At 59.7% G+C, this 12,285-nt stretch overlaps 1 protein-coding gene across 5 annotated transcripts in view; it reads left to right on the top strand.

Moving 5' to 3' along the window:
* The first annotated feature begins 1,835 nt into the window (after positions 1-1,835).
* The window catches only part of SGMS1 (sphingomyelin synthase 1), a 287,672-nt gene continuing 277,222 nt past the window's right edge, over positions 1,836-12,285 (top strand). For 4 of the 5 annotated variants that reach the window (XM_032595241.1, XM_032595244.1, XM_032595249.1 and 1 more), the window contains exon 1: positions 1,837-1,905. The gene's annotated coding sequence lies outside the window, so the exon portion shown is untranslated. Of the gene's footprint in view, positions 1,906-12,285 lie in introns of all 5 variants that reach the window. The other variant, XM_032595243.1, reaches the window with a different exon arrangement.

Raw genomic sequence — 12,285 nt, forward strand, 5'->3', positions numbered from 1 at the left:
CCGCCTCTTAGGTGCAAACTGACGAAAGTTCTCAGCGGGGCCGCTCTGACTCCCGGAGGGGTGAGCACTCAGTGGGCACTCGGAGCATGTCGAGCTCAATTTCAGTTGCTCCCCTAAAGCCGCCCGTGACGGCGGCACTTTCTCAGCCTCCCAGGGAGGTGCAGGGCGGCGTCGAGGGGGGAGACAGAGCCGGGCGCAGGGTGGGGGCACCGGGGTGCATGCCCGACCGCTCCCGGGCTGAGGGTCCGCTCTCCTTGCTTCATGTGTACGGGGCCGCCTCCGGCTGGGCTCAAGTGAGGCGGTGACATGCCCCGCAACCCCCGGGAGAGCGGGGCCGCACCCGGGGGCTCGGCTCGGGCGGCCCAGCACCCCGCGCTGCTGACGGATTCTCGGGTGGTGACGCCGCTGCCCACGGGCCCCGGGGACCCCGCGTGCCCGCGGCGGGGCTCGCCACCCGGGCTGTGCGCCCGCACGGACCGGGGCCCCGGCCCCAGCTTCCGCCCTCGGGAGGGCAGAGCCCTTGCGCCCCCGCAGCCCGGGCCGCGCGCCTTCTGGCTCCGCGAGCCCACGCCGAGCTGCGGGGCCGAGTCCGGGCCCGAGCCCAGGCCGGGAGGGCGTGGCGGGGAGACGGCGCCCGCTCGCGCCGCGGTCCCGCCGGCCGGAACATGGCTGCCCCCAGCGCCGCGGACAGTCACGTGCCCAGGCGCTGCCGCCGCCGCGCGCCCCCTCCCGCGCTGGCCCAGGGGCCGACCCCGCGGCAGGCGCGGCCCCCGGACGCCTGTCCGCCACGGGGGGTGCCGCGAGGGCCGGCCGAGGACGGAGGGCCCCCGCGCCGCAGGCCACCTGCTCCCCGTCCGCCCGCCTCTCACCCGGGCGCGGGGGTCGGGCTCCCGGAGCCGGGGAAACCTTCCTGGGGGCGACCTGCGCCAGGTCGGGCTACTGGGCATGCGCGCTGCTCCCGTCCGAGTGCGGCCGGTGTCCGGGTTTTCCCGACCCCTCGGAGCGGCGGCAGGGGCGGGGTTCGGGGCGGGGCGGCCGGGGTCTCGGTCCCCGCCCGGGGCCTGCGCGCCGCGGGCTTACCTCGCCCCAAAGGGCTTCGCGGGGTGCCCGCGGGCGGCCTTATTGTTCGGGGCGGTGGGGGAGGGAGTGGTGCGAGCCCGCGCAGAGGTGTGACTAGGGGTCGGAACGTAGGAGCCGCCCTTTCTTGTGATCAACCAGGGGTTCGTCTCGGGGTCGGGGGGACAGAATCTCCGGGTGGCTCGCAAACCCGTGCCCCCGAGCCCACCTGCGGAACGGCCGAGTTTGCGTTCCTTGGTCTGACCAGCCCCGGCTCCGCCCCAGGCAGTGTGCCCAGCCCGACCGTAAAACTCGGCTCCGTTCCGGTGTCACCGACAGACACCCCCCCCCTCCCCCAGGGCGCAGGCCGGAGCCCTTCCCCCGATTCCTGGAAAGTAAAGTAAGGGGCCACGCCCGCTGCCCCTCGGGGCGCAGCCTGGCCCGGGTCCCGCACGCGCCCGCACGGAGCCCGCCGACCCCGCCCGCCCGGCCCGCTCCCCCCGCCCCCCGGCCGCCGCGAACACCCGGAGCCGCGGATCGCGGCGCGCGGAGAGCCGGGCCGGCGCGGGCCGCGGACTGGGCATGCTCGGCAGCCCGGAGGCTCGCGGTGGCAAGTCGGAAGCGTTCGCACCAGCGAGGCAGCGGCCCGGCGGCGGCGGCGGCGGCGGCCACGGGCAGGACGGAGCGGGCAGGGCCGGCCGGGAAAGGCTGCGGTTCCCTCGCGCACGGCGAGCCGGCCGGAGAGCGCGATCCCGCTGCGGAGCCCCGACGCTGCCCTGCCCCGGATTTTGGTGCGCGGCGGGGGGCTCGGCGAGCGGAATTCCGGCGGCAGCTGCGACTCCGGTGCAAGTGAGCCGCGGGGCGGGGGTGGGGGTGGGAGCGGCGATCCCGGGGGGGGGCCGATGGGGAGCGGCGTGCGGGCGGCTCCGGGGCGAGGGGGCGTGAGCTCAGCCCGCGCGGACCCGCGCGCGCACCTGGCTGGCACTCCCCCCCGCGCCGCGGCTCCCGGGGGTGGGCGCGGGTCTCGGCCGGGCGGGCTGCCTGCGGGGCTCCGGGACCCGGTGGGGGCGGCGAGGAAGGCGGGGGCGTCAGTGGGCGCCGTTCGGGGGTGCTGCGTGCGGGCTGGAAGGCTGCCTGTGTCGGGTTGGGGCGAGCCGAGGGTGGCGGGCCAGAAGGGCCGGGGGGCGAGGCGCCTCGTCCGGTGACCCGGCGGGGGTCCGGAGACCCACAGGGCCCGACCCCCAAATCACGGCCCCACCCCCACGGCCCCGGGCGGCGGCGTGACAGATGGCACCTCGGGGCCCCGATCGCAGCGTTGGTCAGGCGCCCAGGGTTTCGGGGTCCCTCTCCCCCGCCGCGGCCCCTCGGTGCCCCCCGACTGCATAACAGGTGGGATCCCCTCCCCTGCGGAGTGAGCTGCTGACCCCAGGCCGCAGCACCGCCTGCAGGTTCGGGGGCGGCCCCCGCCGGCTGAGGGGGAACTGGCCAAGGCCTGGAGGAGTCGTCAGCGCAGCCGGGACTGGACAGTCCCTCCAGGACGCGGCTGTCCCCGCGAGCGAGGGGTCCCTGCGACCCCGAGGCGACTGGTCAAGGGCAGGGCGGCGACGGCGTGTGGACCCAGGCGGGGGCTTTCGGCCGCCGGCGGGCCGGGCTGGGCGTCCTGGTGCAGCCAACGGATTCAGGCTGGCGCGTTCTGGTTAACGCCTGTTTCCCTCCCGGGAGCCGCGAGTGTAAGTCGTGGCCGGAGGGAGTGGAAGGGATCCGTGCAGGCGCTGCTCAGATGTTTCTTTTCACCTTCAAGCAGAGCCGACTTCGGCGGCGCACGCCTAGGAAACCTGGAGCGAAGGCTGCTTTGTGAAAGGGAAGTTTATTTTCCGTGCTGGGGGTCGGCCCGCTGTTTTAGCTCCCTTGACGTTTCCCTTCCTGGACCTTTCCAGCTGTTTGGACAGGTTACTTTTCTCTCGGATGACGGGGTGTTTCTGGTTGGCTGCCTGGCCGTGGAGCGGTGCGCCTGTCAGGGTGTGCCGTGAGCCCCCCCCCCCCCCGCCCCCCAACTCGTCTCGGTCCCGCGGGGAGGACTCGGTGGGCAGAAAGAGGGGAGAGGCGCTGGGGACGTCGCAGGTCGGTGGGAGTTGCCGGGGAGGCCGCCCCAACAACACCAGGGGGGCTGGCAGCCGCGTGGGCCTGTGCTGGAGGGGACAGGGCTGCGCGTCTCACTGGTTGGGTAGGATGTCCGCGGGAGAAGCCGGGCGGAGGATGGGTCCCTGTCTGGCCAGTGCTCCAAGGGAAGCCCGGGGATGTTTGGTGATTCAGCAGGTGGCAGCCTTCCAGCTCCGAAGCCCTGCCTTGGCCGAGCCAGCGAGCCAGCCGGCAGCGGCAGCAGCTCGTGCCCTCCCGTTGCAGGCTCCAGCTTTGAGGGAACCCCCCCCCCCCCCCCCCAGCAGCTCCGCTTGCCTTATCTTGCTTTGGGTCTGGAGGCCCTGATCTTTTGGTTTTCTTCACGGTTTCTCTTCTTCGAGGCCTTGCGGCTCTGTGACCTGCTGGCTAGCAGGAGGCGGCAGCTGGCACCGTGCACAGTTTAAGTAGCTAGTTACTCTGCAGAAAATGATAGCAATATGTAAAGCAGGGAGTCAGTCTTTTCCTTCTATTTCTGCTTCAGGCTAGAAATTTACATTTTTAATAAAATGGTAAGATACATTTCTGTAGCTGTTCAGTGCTCCTAGTAAGCTATTGAAAATATCAGTAAGCATTTTTTTGAAAAAACAAATTAACATAAGGGATGGATTAAGCTGACATTAAAGGGACACAGTTATTAACACAGTATCTTATTCCTTCGAAGATCCCAAGCGTCTTGCACAGTGTCTAACTTGTCGATGCCTGATAAATGCTTATTCAGCTGGAATTAAAAAAAACAACAACCCATAACAGAGGCTTGTCATTAAGTTTTGGCACTTAAAGAACTTTGTTTTCTTTCTATTTTGTTTAAATGTGTATTTGTTTTAGAGACAGAGAGAGAGAGAGAGAGAGAGAGAGAGAGAGACGGACGGAATGCAAGTGGGGTAGGGGCAGAGAGAGAGGGAGACACAGAATCCCAAGCAGGCTCCAGGCTCCAAACTGTCAAGCACAGAGCCTGATGTGGGGCTCAAACCCACGGTGTGGTGGGGGAGGGTGGGGGTCACTGAGCCACCCAGGTGCCCCGAGAACTTTGTTTTCATAAGTCGGAATTGCCTTTGTTGACCATAGTCACTCAATTTTACCTTGAAAACTCCACGCTTTCCTTTTTTTTCCCTAGTCAAGTCCCTGAATTTTCAAATTGTGGCAGATCCTGTATTCTGCTGGAAAAATGGGCACAGGCTTTGCTCACACATCTCGTGAAGATCTGAAGGACCCCTACATACTGCTGTCATACGTTTCTTAAAAAACTGAAATGTATCCGCGGCGTATCCAATATGCTTTATGCATGAAACTTTATTTTATGCGAAGCATTTCAGGAAGACTCTCTAGAATTCCTAAACCTTTACTCACCATTGAAAAGTGCTGCTATGGAAAGGACAAGACCGTGCTGGGGGACTAAAGATTCTGGATTGTTCGCGCAGGGGTGTGATCTCCCCGGGCTTTTGGGGGAGGCGGGCGTGTTGGGCCAGCTCAGCCTTGTGCTGCTTTTTTACTTCCCTCTGCTCCAGTTGTCCATCCGGTTCTCCCCCTGAAGTCACACATTCCTGGCAGGGGCTTGCTTGCTTAAAGCCGCTGCCAGAGAATCTTTTGCATTTTCTCACATGACGTCGGTCAGTGGTGATTTTTATTCTGATTGTTCCCTCCGCATTTCCACCGCTTTGTGTGGCCGAGCTGTTCTGTGGCCCTTGGACAAGAGCTGCGTCCAGTGTGCCCATGAGGGGGGCAGGACAGATCATGGATGGCTTTTTCTCTGCCTTTTCTTGACGGTAGCTACAACCAGTGTCTTTGGAAGAACTGTTCATGGCATGCCTGGTCCTGAAGGTTGTGGCCTTTCTGTGACAGGCTCTTGGTCAGCAGTATAAAGGGTCATTTATCCAGGATCGTGGCCGCAAAGTTTGTCACTTGCCAAGTTAGTCTGTCACCGTCTGGATGTGGGAGCTGGGAAGCCCAGGGAGGTGCGGGAAGGGACGGGGAAGAAAGGGGGAGACGAGGGTTGTGGGCCCGGACCGAGGCTTGGGCTCTGGTTCCAGTGGAACAGAAGTGCGTGCTCATCGAGCGTGGCTGAGTCGCGGAGGCTTTTTACCTTCACAAAGAAGCTGCTCCCCGCTTCCCCCGCAGAGACACCCGCACACGGAGGGAAGACACAGGTGTGGACACACACCCCCGTTGCCAAAAGCCGACCCCTCAGCCCTGTTGAGCAGCGAATATGCCAAAGAGGGGACTCCAGGGCCCGGTAGCCGGCTGGGTTCTGGGGGCCTATGCGGTAGAAAGATTCCCCCTCCCCCTCCGAGTGGAAACCCCAGGGGGGCTTCCCCTGAGGCCACCATTGTATGGACCTCCTTCCCTGCTTTTCCACCTTCCGGCAAAGTCGGCCTTTCTCTGTTGGCACTGGACCCTCTCCTGGGTGAAGCTGCTTTCTCCTATTTTTCCCCTTCGTGTCTCCTCGCCGCGCCTCCCCGCCACAGGAGCGTCCTCTCCCGGGTGTGTCCTTGTCGAAGATGTTATTTTGTGCGTGTGTCTTCAGCTGACAGGAGCGGGGCCGTGCCGTGTAGATTTCATCTGGTGTCTTTTTCATTCAACATGAGCCTTTTTATTAGGGTGATGTTCAGACATTTACAAAAGCCGGAAGAATTTCATTCGGCGCTTTGTCGGTGAGATCTGCGTTCGTGTTTGGCTTGGCTGGTGCTTTGCTGTCATTCGCATGCCCTGCCCGCAAGCATTCGCTCGTTTTTTTACTCTTTGCCCTGGTGGGGGTACACGCAGCCCACTCTCCTCCACTCGAGCAAAGCTGTGATGAACATCCTGTATGCTCTCTTTAAAAGATGCAGGTGACAGCGTCTGGAGGGTGGTGGCTCTCAAAGTCCACACCCAGCAGCAGCAGCATCACTTGGCCGCTGCTAGAAATGCAGATTCTCAGGCCCCGACCTAGGCCGGAATCGGAAACCCCTGGGGGCAGACACCATCCACTGGGGCTTCGACCTGCAGGTCTGGAGATTGTGATACTAGGGAAAGTCTGAGACCCTCTGCCGCGAGGGCGGGTGCGTGCGGGAGGGGAACGACCGCGTGAAAGAGAATGGCACACCCGTTTTTACTACGAGCTGCCCAGTTGTTCTCCAGGGGCTGAGCTGGTGACCCCCTCCCCCCATCCGCCACATGGGTGCCAGACGGTTCCTGATCCCCCACTTCCTTGACAGGGTTCCTTTTAGCCTTCTTTCTAATGTTACCAGTATTGGGGGGGGCCACGGTGTGGGATCTCGTCGTTTCACCGGGTGTTTGTGTAATTTCTTCGTGAATTTGAGCGTCTTTTAACATATCTGTTAGGCTATTAGTGTTTGTTTAACCAGCTGTGGTCGGTCTCTCTGGTGTTGATTTGCAGCTGCTTCTTGCCTAGTCTCGACTTGCTGCCAGCCTGTCCACTTTGTCAGGGGTCACTTTCAGAAGTTTTTGTTTTGATGCAGCCCATTCCTTTTTGCCCTCTGGGGGTCCTTACCCCAGGGTCGCAGAGATATTCTGTATTTTCTTCTATCAGCTTCCTAGTTTTATGTGTCACAGTCAGGCCTTTCATTTGTTTGAGGTCTATCTTAACATATGGCATAAAAACGGAATCCAGTAGTATTTTTTGCCGTTCCCATTTTGTGAGCCAGTGTTTCCCACGTTATTAAATACTGTATTTTTTCCCTTAACATTTTAGCGGGAGAACGTGGAGCCACCTGTGTCATACTTGGGGTTCCCGCATGCGCACACAAGCCTATTTTTAAAACTTTATTGAATGAAAATTTACACATGGCAAACTACACCCAAAGTGCGCGATTCGATGAGTTTTGGCGGATGTGCATACTTGTGAAACTCCCGCAGTCCAGAGCATTTCCATCACTCCCAGCTTCCTGTGGGTCCCTTGCAGTCCAGCCCCCACCGTGACCCCAGACGCAGGCAACCACTGATCTTCCTGCCACTGTGGCTTAGTGGTTGTATCTTCTAGACCTTCAAATAGATGGAACCCTAGAGTGGTACTTTTTTGTGGATGGCCCCCTTCAACTCAGCATACTGATTTTTTAAAATCTTTTTTTAAGGTGCGGCAACATAAATATACCCTAAAATGTACCATTTTAACCATTTAACCATTTTCCCGTGAGGTGGCATTTCGCACATTCCCGGTGTTGTGCACCTGTCACTGCTGTCCACCTTCAGACCTTTTGGTCACCCCACGCTGAAACTCTGTTCCCATCAAACTCAGCATAAGGGTTTTGAGATTCTTCACAGAGGTCTGTTTTGGGGTGTTCTAGTCTATACCGGTCACGTGTCTGTTTCTTTGCCAGGGTTTTAGAGTTTTGCAGTGTCACACATGGCAGGGTGAGCCTCTCCTTGGCTCTTGTATCTTGGGCCTTGCTTATCTGTGGACCTCTGTTCTTCCATATAGGCTCTGGAATGTTCCTCAAGTTCTTGACCAAGTCCTGGCAATGGGACTCGCCTCTCATGGCGAGAAGTGGCACATTTTGTATCTTAATACTGTAATTCTATCCATGAACATGGTTATCTCCTCTTTTATAAACGACTTCTTAATAGAATTTAAAATTTCTCTGTCATGGTGATTTTTCCCCCCAAAGGTAATCTGTTGCCTGGAGGGCGGTCCCTTAGTCTCAACGTTTCAGGGGGGCAGAGTCCGGGCTTTTGGGATGGATCTTGTTTCAGTCTCCGTTCTCCATTCAGCAGCCTTGAGTGACGTGAGTGGGTCAGTCACCTCAGTCTTCTTGAGGAAGGAAGAGTCCCTGGGGATCTGTCCTCGACCTAGACCCCTGACAGCCTTCCCCTGGGGCTTCAGAGGCGTGCAAGGGAATAATGTGGGAGATGCCGGCTTGCAGATTTTGAAACAGAGTTGCTGTTCAGTGAATGTTGTGTGAGATGTGCCCTGAAGCTGGCTTTAAATAGGTACACTGAGTACTTTCGTCCTGCTTCTTAGGGACTGGTAACCAAGAAGTGTCAGGAAAGCAAAGTGAATCAGCGACCAGTGAACGGGGCAACACCACACTCCTGGTCTACACACGCAGAGCCCAGATTCCACCTGGTTTTGTGGGTTTCACAGAAACTGTGGTTACTTCCAGAGACTTTGGCCGTCCCGTGGGGGAGAAAGGATGAGAGAACTCTGGGTCACAGACGGTAGAGAATCAGGGGTGAGGCGGTGTGCGGGGGCGTTGGGGGAAGAGAGAAGGGCTTGTGCCGTGAGTTTTGACTTGACTCGGCTAGAATCGGATCAGAGGGGAGGGAAGGACGGGGACCCCAAGCGTGCTTCGCCAGCGTTTCTGTCCAGGGCTTGGAGGGCCTGGCATCGAGCCCCACGGTGGTGGGTTTTGTGCCTATGTTTATGTGTCTCAGAGTCACTGCTTTGGGGAACGTGGTACCCAGTGGCCGGTGGACGCTTAGCTAACTAGCAGCTTTCTGTCCGCGAGCGGAGCTCCGGTGTGGGTGCAGATCGTGGCTTTACCGTCTGTGGCCTGGTGTGATATCAGCAGACCCCTCACAGCGTCCTGACGGCGTAGATTATCACTTGTCGGGCGCCTGGTGCCCGGCCCAAGTTGATCACAAGGTAGATGTTAGCTTCTCTTAACGACTCCTTTTGTTACTATCTGTTGCGTTCGTCCCGTATCTCCCCTGAGGTCTGTCTGCCCTCGTGCCCGGAGTTGGGTGGCTTCCGTCCAGAAGGACTGTCGGAGGCACGGTTTTGTAGCCTGGACTTCCTCTGTTGACTGCCAGGCTTGCGGTGGGCGCGGCTTGTAGACACCTCTACACTGGAGCCCGGTGCTGCCCGTGTGGGTCCCACGTGACCTGCATCAGGGCTCTGGAACCGAGCGGATGGCAGTCAGGGGGCCGTTAGACCTTTTGGCGAAGGTGTGTTCATCCTGGGGACTCACATCTGTTGAGGCCTAACTGCGTGGCCAGGGACCATCGAAGCCCTTGACCTCGTGACCGTCGAAGCCCTTGACCCCATCTCCTAGGAGATGGACATTATTATCCCTTTTTAGAGAGAAGGGCAGTGGGGCACAAGTAATTTGCCCATCAGGGGGGAGGAATGCCGTTTAAGGAGCTTCACGTCTGGGGCCGTCGCCAGCTGGTAAAAATGGCCAGAGTGGCCATGGTGGGTAGCTATGATGATCACGTGAGAGTTGAAACACACAGGGTAGCCCAGCAGAGCAGTCCCATGACCTCGGAGGTTTATCAGCCTACACAGAAGATTCCCAAATTTCGCATGTGTTAGAAATCACCTGGAGGCTTCCTGGAAACAGCCCGGTACCTTCTGTTGCCTGACGTGTTCCCGAGTGACGCTGATGCCGTTGGCCTGGGGACCACTCTTGGACAACCCCTGCTGTCAGCGAGGGGCCGGCTGTCCTGCACGCCCGTTACAGGCAGGTGGGGAGATCGCAGATTCCGACATTTTAAATGCTTTCCACGTCGTGCAGCAGAGACTGAACTCACATGGTCCTGTGTATCTAGGCCAGCAGAGGGGTGTCTGAGCCCGTGCAGAGTAGACGTTGGCTTTCTGTCCTAGTGCGTGTTTCTGACGTGGCCAAAATGGGTGATGACCCAGGGTGGAGAGAAAACCCCGGGAGGGCAAGTCAAGACTCGGGAGAAGCGTGAAGCGCCGTGTTGCGTGTCCCATGTTCGGGAGATGCCCTGACGTGCTGTTACTGTGTTGTCTCCCCCCCTCCTTCTCTCCCTGCCATGGGCACGCGAAGGCTTTGTGTCCATCATTTGTCCCTTGGGGAAAATTTAGGCACAGACAAATTAAAAGTGTATGAAGATACATATCCTGATGGTGGAGAGACAGAAGATAATCTTATTGGACCGGACTGATTGTGTATCTGCATCCAGCTGTGTGAGGTCAGGGAGCCACCCTGTGTCCGTGCTCCGTGTGGCACCCACATGTCCACAAGGGGGGGGGCGGCTGCTGTTTTTACAGCAGAAGTTTTCTGTTCACAAGCGAGGCTGCATTTCCTCTGTCGGAACAACGTTGCACATACAACCGTGGAATGAGAAATTGTTAGGTTTGAAAGATTTTATTAGGAAATTGGGGCTCTGATTGTAACTCGGAGAACACATAAGTAAATCGTATTTGGGAAGACGACTTTGCCCGAGCTAGTTGTCCGGGCTTTGCTGGGGGCCGGAACCTCCTTGAGCCTGGAGACCCACAGAGGAGCAAGCTGTGGTCTGGGGTCCCTGAGGGCTCAGTGCGGGGACAGACACGCGGACGGATCAGTGCCATCCGCAGGAGGTGCCCCCAGGAGGCGGTGGGGGGAGGGACCCCTGCTCTGGGCTCCCTGTGCTCGGCACAGGGGGAAGGAAAAACCCAGACTCTAGGGTAGTGCACATGGCACCAGACGTGGTGGGGTTGGGTTTTCTTTTTTTCTCTTGTTTCTGGGGCTTCTGTGTTCCGTGCGGGACCTCCGGCAGCAGGAGGGGTGTGGGGGAAGGGTGCTGCGTGGTCAGCCGGCCAAGGGGAATCAGGAACCGAGTGGCACTTGGCAAGCACGTAGCAAGTCATAGTGGCACTTGACAGCTTGTCTTTAGAAAACGTGGCCGCATTTTATGGGGCACCTGGGGGGCTCAGTCGCTTGAATGTCTGACTCTTGGTTTCAGCTCAGGTCGTCGTGATCTTACGGTTCATTGGTTTGAGCCCCACATTGGACTCTGCGCTGGCAGCTTGGAGCCTGCCCTCTTCTCTCTCCCTCCCTCTCTCTCTGCCCCTCCCCCTTTAAATAGATAAACTTAAAAAAAAAAATAAAAATGTGGCTGAGTTTTAGCTATCTGCTGGGATGTAAAACCTGGAGAAGATTACGGTTTCTATCCAAGGCACATCAGCGTTTTAGAGTGTCTTTATTAGAAATGAGGGTTTATTTTATAAGCCCACAGTTTTTGGCAGAGTTCTAAATTCCACTTTCAGTGTGTTTTCTTTGGTTTGCGTTTCTCATTTCCGTCGCCCTCGCCTTCTCCCCTTTCCCCTCCCCACTTCCCCAGTCCCCTTGCAGGGGGACCTGCAGGCCAGACCTCGACCTGCCAGCCCGGGCTTCCTGGCCTGAACGGAGAGCTTGGGCTGGCCGAGCCTGGTCATCTGGTCCCAGGTTGCACGACCCCGGAAACACTGGCTCGAGAACCGCACCCCAGCCAACGTTTGTTATCCTGTCAAGAGAACCATACTTGAGTGCCGCCTTCCCCGCTCCCGTGTAGTTGTGTGTCTGAACCACTATACGGAGACAGCACTAAGGGCCGGACTCCGTGGCTGTGCCCCGTGCTGCCCTGGCCCCCAGTGTCTCTGAAAGGTACTGGTGTACTGTGTGCAGCCCCAAAGGGCAGGGCCGCGGTCCTGGGTCCCAGAGGGGGGCGGGCGGAGACTGTCCTGCCAGGCCAGGTGGCCGGAGTTCCCCAGAGCCGCAGGCTCAGTGAGGTCCCCGGGGGGAGGAGTACCGTCCTGCGGGTAGGGTGGGGAGCAGAGCGTCCTGAGTCCTGAGTCGTGGGGGTGGCAGCGGAGGCCAGAGAGGTGGTGGGGCGGGGGGGAGGGGAGGGGCAGAGCTGACAGTTTGGGCGGCAGCCTGAATTGGGGTGGGGTGCGCTTGGGGCCCCGGAGAAGTGGAGCCGGCCCCTCCTGAGGGCCACAGAGGGCATGGCAGGCCACCGTGCAGGAGGAGAAGCCTTGGGACCAAAAGGGCATCACGAGAAGCCCGCTGTGGGACAGTCCGTGGCCTCCAGCTGGAGCAGAGCCGCTGCCCTGGTCACCCGAGACACAGCCAGTGGGGATGGGGTGACTGGCCGCCTGGACACATCTGTGGGGCCATCGGATGTTCCTGAGCCACCGTGTGCTGGTGCCCGACCAAGGGGCCTTGCGGTGACGAGAACTGGGAAAGACAAGGACCCGGAGCCTGGATTCTGAGAGCGTTTGGGGAGTGACAGGGTGGTGGACTGGGGTGGAAGGCCTGTCGGGGCACAGTCTCTCGTGTGAGATGGGAGTCGCGGCTCCTGCGTCACGGTGCGGTCAGGTGAGCACTCTGGGTGCGTGCCTGTGGCGGT

Source organism: Lynx canadensis, chromosome D2 (genome assembly GCF_007474595.2).
Source record: "Lynx canadensis isolate LIC74 chromosome D2, mLynCan4.pri.v2, whole genome shotgun sequence".
In the NCBI taxonomy this organism is placed as follows: domain Eukaryota; kingdom Metazoa; phylum Chordata; class Mammalia; order Carnivora; family Felidae; genus Lynx; species Lynx canadensis.